The sequence below is a fragment of the Chiroxiphia lanceolata genome, chromosome 1 (assembly GCF_009829145.1).
Source record: "Chiroxiphia lanceolata isolate bChiLan1 chromosome 1, bChiLan1.pri, whole genome shotgun sequence".
NCBI lineage: Eukaryota > Metazoa > Chordata > Aves > Passeriformes > Pipridae > Chiroxiphia > Chiroxiphia lanceolata.
The window spans coordinates 102,020,088-102,030,435 of NC_045637.1; the positions used below are offsets into that span (position 1 = coordinate 102,020,088).

The 10,348-nt window shown below is 40.8% G+C and overlaps 1 long non-coding RNA gene across 1 annotated transcript; it reads left to right on the forward strand.

Annotated features, from left to right (window-relative positions):
• Nucleotides 1-6,691: 6,691 nt before the first annotated feature.
• On the forward strand, nucleotides 6,692-9,363 carry LOC116798338. Its single transcript, XR_004360871.1, has 3 exons — nucleotides 6,692-6,732; nucleotides 7,494-7,532; nucleotides 9,285-9,363. It is a non-coding gene; the product is annotated as an uncharacterized LOC116798338 (long non-coding RNA).
• Nucleotides 9,364-10,348: the final 985 nt, after the last annotated feature.

Below are 10,348 nucleotides of genomic sequence, written 5' to 3' on the forward strand. Positions count from 1 at the left end.
ACTCAATGTATTTATGGAATATCTTCCATTTACACAGACCACATTTTTCTTGATCAGCCCATAAGGATGAGGAGAGACAAAAGGAAGCTGTAGGCTTCTTTTCTTTTTTTTTTTTTTTTCCCTTCTTGTCACTATTTTATGCTCTCAAATTCCATCTGACCTTAACCTTAGAAGATATCCTCCCAAACCCTAAAGCCATCCAGTTAAAGGGTTCATTAGCCATTACTCTTCCTTTTTAGATTAAACAGTCACACTCTACTTACTTACTTACTTACTGGGAATGAATGGTAAGAAAGGTCTGTTCTTCACCCAGCTCATGAAACAGCAGCATTTTTGATGCACTGTCTTTTTCAGTTATACCTTTAACACAGCCTCAAATGTTTCTTATATTTCCCTTATAGTGCCACTGGCAGCAGATCAGTCAGCGTACTGCAACAACATCCTTAGAGTTTTGCAGTACGTATCAGTATCATGTGAGTTGGCCCAAGGTTGTACACCTCCTCCATGGGCTTCTCCAGCTTTTTCAGACCTACCTGATGGCTAAAATACAGTGACTGTTGATGGAGGGAAATGAAAAGGAGATGAATTACAGATGATAACATATGCTTCCATCATGAACTCCTCTCCTATAAGTGAGTGGGAGGTGAATCTGATTCACACACTCCAAGCTAAATGGATTGACAAGTTTTAGGTAAAGAAAAAATATTCCTCTGTATCAGTGTAGTGTATGCTGGGATGTTTCTGGTTTTGCCTTTTTACAGCAAAAGTCATGCTTTATGTCTCAAAATCATTCTACCCTGAAACGATGATAGTTCCCAGTACTTAAATGCTGATGATGCTTGATGCTGTATTCTTGCTATGGCACATTACAGTTCTGGATGCTCATTATTATTCATCATCTTTCTTAATTGTGTTACATAGGAACTGTTTCATGGCCTGTGACATGTGGAGTAGATGTTCTGTGCACTGTTTATAATTAAACATCTAATTCATAGTAGCCTACAGTGCAAGGAATGGTTCACAGATGGTTCCAGATGGTCCTTTCCAGTTCTGTGTTCTCACATTTTTATTACAGTTAAAGGGTAGCACCAGCAAAAGGTAACTGGCAATCTCTGTAACTTCTCTTCTGTGGATTTAAAATGCTGTTTGATCTCCATTTCCTTTGAAAGAAATAAGGAAAAATATGTTACTTAAAATCAAATGCAGAAATGAAGAGTGAAATGCAAAGTTAAAATGTAATAACACAAGAAATTATTTTGCTGTAGTTAGTTAGAAGGTTCTCACAACTGTACTTTATTCATTTTGTGTAGAATGGCAGTGCAGCTACCAAACCAAGAGCTCACCAAATGTTTTCATCCCTCAAACAACATCTAAGAACATCTTGCATCTTCTCTGTTATTAGTAGATCTAAAATGCCCATGTGTAGGAAAGCATCGAGACTTTCCAAAACTATACAGATACTTATCTATATCTATGCCTTTGTCTGTACTTATATCTTGCTAATAACTTGCATATGAAACACTACATATCTTGCAAAACAGACACATGACACTTTTGCTGCTGCGTAAATATTCCATGCTAATGTTCCCACGTGCTTTACGTAACACACACATGCATTCTGACACAGGGGAATGAAGCAGCCTGGAGGGGAAGCTGCAGACCAAAGAGGTCACTGAAATGCAGAAGTGGGGGAACAACAGATCTGATACAGGAAAGGTCCCAGACCTCCTCTGCAGCAAGTAACTCATGAAGAATTACCACAGTAATCCATTCCACTGAGTGTACAGCTTGTCCATGTCAGACAGGCACACACACAAAATATACCCTAGTTAGCAAGGCCACGGTAGTACTGAAGAGCTCATTTTACACATAGTCTGTAACACTGAGTTTCATGCTCCTTCAGTCATTAGTTACGGGGATAAGGATTCAATTAAGCCGATATATGTTTGAAAGTTCCCACTTAGGGAAGTGCATGTGTCTATGTTTCTGTGATTGTGTCAGTGACTGTGGCTATTTGTATTAGAACTGTGGGTGAACAAAACTCTAAATCCAGAATTAGGGAGACACAGAGTAGACTTTGAATTCAGACCATAATCTTGTAGTTCAGATCCATCCCTGTTGTAAGAGTTTGTGTGGCTCTGGATGAGTGGTAGTGCTTATCAGTGTCTGTACAAGCAATTGCATAACTAAGACTGACACAAGAGAGTGAGATGGCAATAGGACTAGTCTTGCCCCTTTGCTGAATCAAAATTTCTTTTCAATGGAAAGACTCTGCTAGTGTCACTCTAGCATATTTTAAAACAAGGATTTTTTTTTAAAATTCTGTTGTCTAAAAATTCTGGCTGTGGGCCAGCACTTGGAAGGAAAATCTCTAGTTGGTGAATAAAAGTTAGCCAATCTGTGAACTAGACCAGGATCTCAAAGCTGAGAAGGAGAGGGTAAATCATGAGACAGTTGTCTCCTGACACTGCAGCAATTTATGGGAAATGAGAGGCTGCAGTGCTTTTAATATTAACCAATTTTTACCTGAAGAGTAAATATTCTGGACCAAATCTATGCCCCAGAGCTGTTCCTTAAAGCATTCGAGAAAAGATAGATTTGGTTTGCTATGCATGAACTAATTTTTGGTGTTTCAGCCTGAAGGGGTATTCAGCTGGAGGTAAAACACTGGATTTAATTCTCCATTTGAATAAGTAATGGGGAAAGAAGCTTAATCTGATATCTTTTTTCATCATGGTTTTCATACATTTGATTTTTTTGTTTTCTCTTCAGTCTGTTGAAGTCCCAAAAGTGACCTTGACAAGTGATTTCTCTTGCTTCTTCTCAATGTGAATAATCCAAATTATTTCTGTGCTTATGGATTTCCTTGAGACTAAAAAGCTTGAAATAGCAGCTTTTATCTTAAAATGTTTAAACTTGATTGAGTCACAATAAGTCTCTAGCTGTCTGCATATGTAGATAGATATCTGTTCTTGGCACCTGTATGGCCTTCACTGATGTAGTCTTCAAGCATCTAGCAATCCTAGCAGGATTTTAGTCTCACTACCCCTCCTGATGGAAAACTAAAATGTGGCACACAGGGAGGAGGCCTGTCCAGGGGCTCCTGGGAGGTCCAAATGCAAGTTCACAGCAGCATCCACTAGATCAAGCCTATCTTCTCACCATATTATCAGAGCAGTTGTGGGAAAAAAGGAAAAAGAGCCTTCTTTATCATATGTTAACACACTTTAAGGCTAAATTTGCCCCTTCATAACAGTCATAATGGTTTAAAAATAAGTTTAAACATGGAGAATATTGTTTTTAAAAAATACACTTATACAAGCAAATCAAATGGATAGCTAAGGGCAAGTTCTTTTACCAGGCTGTAATAAAAGCAGACTGATTAAGACTCAGGGACTTCAATAAACCAGTTCTGGATTTGTGGTGGAACTTGAAGAAGTGAGTGAGCCAGCAGAGTCAACACTAGTGAGCATCTGTAATGACAAAAAGTGACAATCCTTCACCTGCTATCATTGAAAGAAACTTCTTGATCATTTCAGATCACTTCTTGATCATTTTTCTGGTTGGTCCATCAGAAAATGCCATGTTTTCCTTCAGGATTGATGTACACCATCAATTAAATTGATGTTCATATATACAGTGAATCCAGGAGTGTAACTGATATGTAATCTAATGTGAACATGGCAGCGTAGAGAGGAAGGCAGTGGTTTGCTGAGGCTATCAGCTTACAGGTTCTGCTACGGCCTGCTTCACCTGAAGCTTTTTTAGTCCTTAAAATTGACTTACCCACCTAGACCTTTTGCTTCTGCAGTGTGAAATGAGAATAAGGATGTACTTATCCAGAACCAAGAATCACAGAACCATTTGATTTGGAAGGGAACTTTGGAGGTCACTGCCCAAATTCCTGTGTAGAATAAGGCCAACTTGAAGCTACACCTGGCTTCAGGGTTGGATCAGGGTTCCCAGGGATGTCACCGTTTCTGCCTGGTATGTGAGACCTCATGCATCAGATTATGGGTTAGGGAGAGGGGGCAGAGGGACCCCTTGGGGCAAGGTCTTCTGAACATTATTTCCTGATGCAGGCATTAGAGGGATGCTTCTGGCTTTCTGAACATCACAGGAGGCCAAGGCTTGACACAGCAGGTGGGTAGGATGTGGGGTCTTCACTCCAGAAGCCCCTTGGTTGTCTCCTCACCATGCAGGATATATGCCAGGCCTAACAGAGAGGTAGGACATGAGAGAGTAGCAAGAGGACAGAAGCCAGCGTGCCACAACTCTTGCAGGAGCAGCTGTGGCTTCCCCGTGTGTCCATCCCTGCATCTACTGTAGGCTGGGAAAGGGGCAGCAGTAGATTGAACGAGGAATCTCACAATTCCCAGGTATAACACAGGGTACAGAATAGCCTTATTGCTCCCCTGCCTTGGGGAAGAATTTGGTGAGTGTAGTGAAACAGGAAAGTAAAAAGAGAAGCTTCTGCAGATGAACTGCGGTCGCTGCTCTCCAGCAAGCCTGTGACCTGCGCCCTGGCCACCGCTGTTCTGCTTGCACCCTCCTCGCATGCGAGCGAGCTAATCCCGCGGAACGGGAGCCTGCAGCCGGAGCGGTAATTAGCCTCGAGTGCTCATTAGTGTAACTCCCGTGCTTGGTTGGTGTTCGGGCGCCCTCTCCTGGTGCGGACCGGCCGTGCGGGGGCAGTGTCCAACGTCAGGGAAGGGAAAGCGGAAGGGAGATCACCTTTATCCTACGCCTTGCTGCCTGTATGTAAAATCCTGTACCGCCTGTAGGACGTTGCTGAGCACTCAAAACTTGGTCTGGTTAAGTTTCCCAGACGCCCTCCTTTCCCCCTTCCCCACCCACTAAAATTCTTCCCCTTTGCTTCCCTTTCCTGTGTTTTTTAGTGTCTGTGAGAAAGGTTGAATTATCTTACATTTTTTATGTCACTGGCTTCTCTGATGGTCTATAGAGACAGGCATTAACACAGGTTTGCCCCTTAGTCTTGTTCTGTCCCTGTCATAATTTTGAACTATCATCTCTTCCAAACACCTGAGTCTGTGTTGCTGCAGACAGGCCCTGGACCAGTTAATCTGAGGAACTTAATGCTAGTTGCATATTGGCATATATGAAAGATTCTTCAAGAACAGCCTTATAATTGATTGTATGCATCTTACTGTTTTGACACCATGACGCATGACTTAAAAAGGCACGGTAGCTAGAGTAATGATCTTACAGTGAAAGTAATTATCCTGCAGAACAGTCTGGATATAATTTTCATTCATTTAAGTAACTTCTGCTACATTCAATGAGCTATAATCCAGTGTAGACTTAATTCTTCCTTCAATCTGTTCCACAAGGAATTCTTCAGCCTCTTATGAGGGATGAACTCCAGCAAAATAGGAACTGCATGAACAACCACAGTCATTTGCCACAGGGACCAGCAAAGACTAAGAGCATGAGAAAAAAGGAGCAACTTCTACATAGCTGTGAAAAAGTACCTGGGTTGCCAGAAAAGGGAATTGCTCTGTTATTGGACACAGATTGCTGTCACATGTGCAGGAGGTTCAAGGAAGCTGGGTTGAATGAGTCAGGAGCATTCTTCAGAGTCAGAGAAGACCCTTGTTCTGCACTGAGATCAAATGTTTAACATGCTGTCTGCTACTATCTGTAGCTTGCCCTCAGCTTTGTTTCTCTCACCCAAAGATCCAGGGAGAAGTCAGTAATTGTGTAAGGCTGGAGATGCCATGTGGTATGCAAGGGAGTTGGAAAAAAAGCAAACCTTTGGCTTACAGGCCACAGAGTTGACATAGACTGAGGTTGTGGGCCAGCCACAATTGTCTTGGGACTGCTGTTCTCTTCTGCTGGCACGTCATCTGCCTGCAACAATATGCTGACTGAGCCTGCTTGTCTGTTGTAGTGCTTATCCTACCACTCCTTTGCCCTGTAGAGAATTTCTGTATTTCAGTGGTAGATCATAGCAGCTAGTCTTTTTCTGTTCCTCTTCACTCAAGGTAGGAACAGAAGCAAGAGATTTTCTTGTGAGCACAGGTACAACCCTAGGATGTGGGAATGGGCTCCTCAGATTTCTTTTTGCTTTTACCAACCTGTGAATCTTTCTTTCATATTCGTGAAGTCCATGTCAGCACTTCAAGCTTTGGTTGTGGTATGATAGCACAGAAGAGTGTCACACAGACAGCCTGCCTCTCTGTAGAATCTGATTACACAATGCATGTTGCAGTGCTGTGGGTAGTACCCTACATATCCTAGTAGCCTGCAGAAGGTAGAAGTAGTATGTATTCCTAGAAAAGAGAGTAAGGAGAAGTTAGAGATGAATGTGTTTTATTCAGTGAACTCTCTGCAAACACAGACTTCAGAAGAAGCTTCCTTTGAGAAGAGTTCCAAAGTGCTTGTGGAACTGGCATGTGCAGATAGGAACCAAGATGCCTATGGGTAAAAATGTGTATCAAAATAAAAATAAAAAGAATAGCTTAGAATTAAACTTTGGCTTCTCTTTCTGTGCTTCCTCAGGAAAGGATATAGACTAGCAGCAAAATGTTCTCAGCATCAGCAAAAACTCTGGTGCTGTCAAAAAGATCTGACATGTGTTAAACTTCTGCAGATGAAAACTGAAGTCATGTCAGATGTGATCACTGAAGGAACTGTGTGCCCTGAAATTTCACAAGAAGACATTCCCAGCAGCTCTCTGAATGCCCATTGGGACACAAGGTTCTACTTACAGTCTAAAATATGGGGAGGAGGAGTCGTAAGCATTCTTCTTTCAAGAGTAATTTTCTTGTCATTGTGGCGAATATAGATAGTTATATTGACAGCATGAGACGAAGAGGTGTAACAGTGCATGTGGCCCCTTGAAGGACCTGTGGGAATAGCTGGTGCTGCTGTATAACAAATCAGTATCCAAATACTGGAAATTAGCTGAGAGCTATGATTCCCAGCTGAGAGTTATGATTCCCAGCCCAAAAGGAACAGAGATGACTAGAGGCACATCTTTTCAAGGGATAGACTTTCAGAAGGGTCGAGGGACTAAGAGGCTGTTGCTAAGTGAAAGAGTTTTTATTCCCTCCTAGATTAATTTTAAAGTGTGTTTCTGTCCAGCTTGCTCAAAAAATGTTTATCACACAGCTATGGCTTTTGTTGTCCTTGGCTAATAGAAAGCAAAACCAACCTCGACTGTGTACTCAAAAAGAAAACTGTGCTTAATGTACATTTTCCCTCATCATCATTCTGCTGTTCTCTAACCTGCTTTGGAGGAGGATTATCTGGAGGTGACCTTAGATAATGTCATTGTCTTTTGAATGCTTGACCTCCCTACTAGGGTTAGCCAGAAGGTTGCAGCAGTGCTTTTCATGGTACTGCATGAACAGGACTGCAATCACTAAACTTATTTTATTCATTTCAGGATACAGAAAGTAGATCACAACAACTTCAAGTCATTAGTGTAATGTTTGACACATTTTCTGTTTCACTTTCACAGACGTGAGACTGAGACTGAATTTGCATTAAAGGCGTACTTGGAAGAGGTACAGATTTTACCTGGAAAATTCAAAAAAATCTACATCACTACAGATAAGCCCATTCCTTCTAGCATTTTGCCACTTCCACATAAAATTTATTCCAGAGAATTCCAGCAGAAAATTTAAATCAAAACTTATTGAAATAAATTAAAATTATCATTCAGATCTCAGTATTTCTGTCTGAGTGTTGGTAAGGTTGTGAAAGGGACTTATTTATATGAGTTGTTTCCTCCATTGCTAGTAAAACCTTGTCTGCTGATAGTTGCCACCATTGCTTGATACTCAGCTGGGCGTGGGAGGCAGGTGTAGGCAGGAGAATGCAAACGTGTCCGAGGTGCTCTTCTCACACACTCTTACCTTTTAGAGCTGCTGTTACCTGTTTTATAACAGCAAATCTAGATCTCAGCAAACCTCAGTGTTATGTTATGTTTCTGCTAAAATAAGGATGAACTCTCTCCTCTCTGCTGAATTGTACTTCACTGTCCTCATCACATATGATCCCCTCAAGCTGCAGTGTGAGGCCGGGTTTCACCTCTTGCTTCACACTGCTGGCTAGCTGGGATGCCACTTGGATACCACACAGGCAGCTGGGACAGCCATGTCCACTGTCTGTGGTTGAAAGCCTAACCCCATTGTGACATTTCTTTCTGACTTGAAACAGATATTCTCAGGTGAATATTCTGGCTTGGCATTGTGGCTGTGACCATCAAGCTGGGGAATAGTTTTTCCTTTGCTGTTTAACAGAACTGTAAATACACTACTGTACTTATGTATTTATGACATTCTGAACATCAATGCCCATATTCATACATTCAGCAGCATTAATGCTGAAGAAGCCAGTCCTGTTCAGTGCTGCACTCAAAGATCCAGTTGGATCCAGTTACACATCTTTACTAGCACTTTGTGCTGTGTTTAAGGGAGTGAGGTTGCTGCAGCCTTTCTCAGCTGTCTCATTGCCCCATGAATGTTTTGAGCAACTGATACACCTCGTTGGCTGTTCATTTAGTAACTTGAACTGCTGATATTCTTCGCCTTGCACATCATGATTTAATATGCATAAGCATTGACACTGTATAATTGTTTATTAGTTTTGGCTTCTCTTTGAATTTTAGAGTAGAAATCATATTCTAAGAAACAGGCTTTTAGGTCAAATTCTCTCTTGCTTTTCCCATAGTCTGTCATTTCGTGAACTTGAACCAGTTTTTTTCATTTGTGTTCTTTGGAACTATCATGTCTTTTATCTAAGCATATATCCCAGGCCATAATAAAACTTGCCTTGCCTTTTGCTAACCTTTTTCAATACCTTTAATACTACGCTTTTCTTAAACTGCTGAAATCATCATATTTCTCCTTCTGACACTACAAGGTTCTGTTAGTTCTTTTCTTTCTCAGATGCCGAGATTGTGGGGCTTTAAATGTTATTTGCTTACTCCATCCTTATAAAACTGTGGATTTTAATTAGTGCAAAGCTAGAGGGGAGAAATATATGTCTGGGATAATTTTCATACTCTGTGGAATGAAAAAGAATGGGCTTTATTTTTAGTTGATGTAGATCTGTTTATTGACTAGCTAAGCATACAACTTCTCTTGAAGTTGAATTATTTTCCATATCGGTTGCAGTTAAAGACTAAAAAAATAAGTTTGTAAAATACATTTTTCAGTTGGAAAGCAGTTAATTTATATAAATAAAGTATTATGCTGCAACAATAAACCCTGTCAAAATTCTCTATATCAATACAGTATTTGTGTTCCATTTAGGAGCAAAAGGTGGCTGCAGTGTTGTTGAGAGATGTTGGAATAGATAAATCACTGCCCTTTCTGCAATAAGTACCTGTTCTTCTGAGAGATTCATAAACAAGAAGGTAGCTTGATCAAAAAAAAATTTTAAAATAAATAGACAGAATTCTTGGTGGCTGAATTGTTTGTCTCTGTGTGTCTCAAGGCAACACAAAAATTACTTTTTACAGGACTATTTTCAGTAAGATACAGAACATTCCTCTGTGGCTTACTGCAGTTGAAGACACCCACAGAGGTTAGTAAAAATTGCCATCATCCTCAAAGTGGTGTATTTGCTTCAGCTTTCCTCTCCATCATACCAGAGTGCGCTATATGCTGCAGGGGGCAAAGGATGCCAGCCATTAACCTGCAAACAGTTCAAGCATGGACTGCACAGGTGACCTCATTCACATGCTCACAGGATGTGAGCACAGGTCAGGGAACAGAGGATTGGGCACTTGTCACCCTGTGACAAAGTACCCCAACAGCAGTTGTTGAGGCTGGAGTCAGCATAGGAGTGAGCTATGGGCATAAGAAGCACACTGAAGCAAGGAGATACCTGAAGTAGTAAAAAAAAAAAAAATGCTGTTGTAAATCAACTCTTTCTACTTGGTTTTGATTCCTGGGTAGGTGGTGTCTATTCAACCAGATTTAAGTTCAGCATGTGTTTCTGTATTACACAGAAAAACCATCTATGTCTTTCAATATGATCAACCTAAAAACTCTTTTGTAAACTGAGTCATTAGCTATTGTAAATCCATCACTTCCCTCTTTCCTCAGGGATCACTGAGACTGATTTTTGGAGTGTTTAGGGAAAGAATAATACTGACAACTCAGCAGACTTTATTTTGTATACCTTATAATTACTGTGAATGTAGATAATTTTTTTCTCTAAGCAAGTTCATCAATGAGTTTTTTAAATGTGTCTGCAGCAGGTCAGTCAGATATATGAATGCTCTGTTTGACATTGGGCAGATGGCACAGAGATGTTGTTCTTCCTCTTCAGTAATATGTGCAACAAGTCCAGTGCTATGGCTGGACTGCAA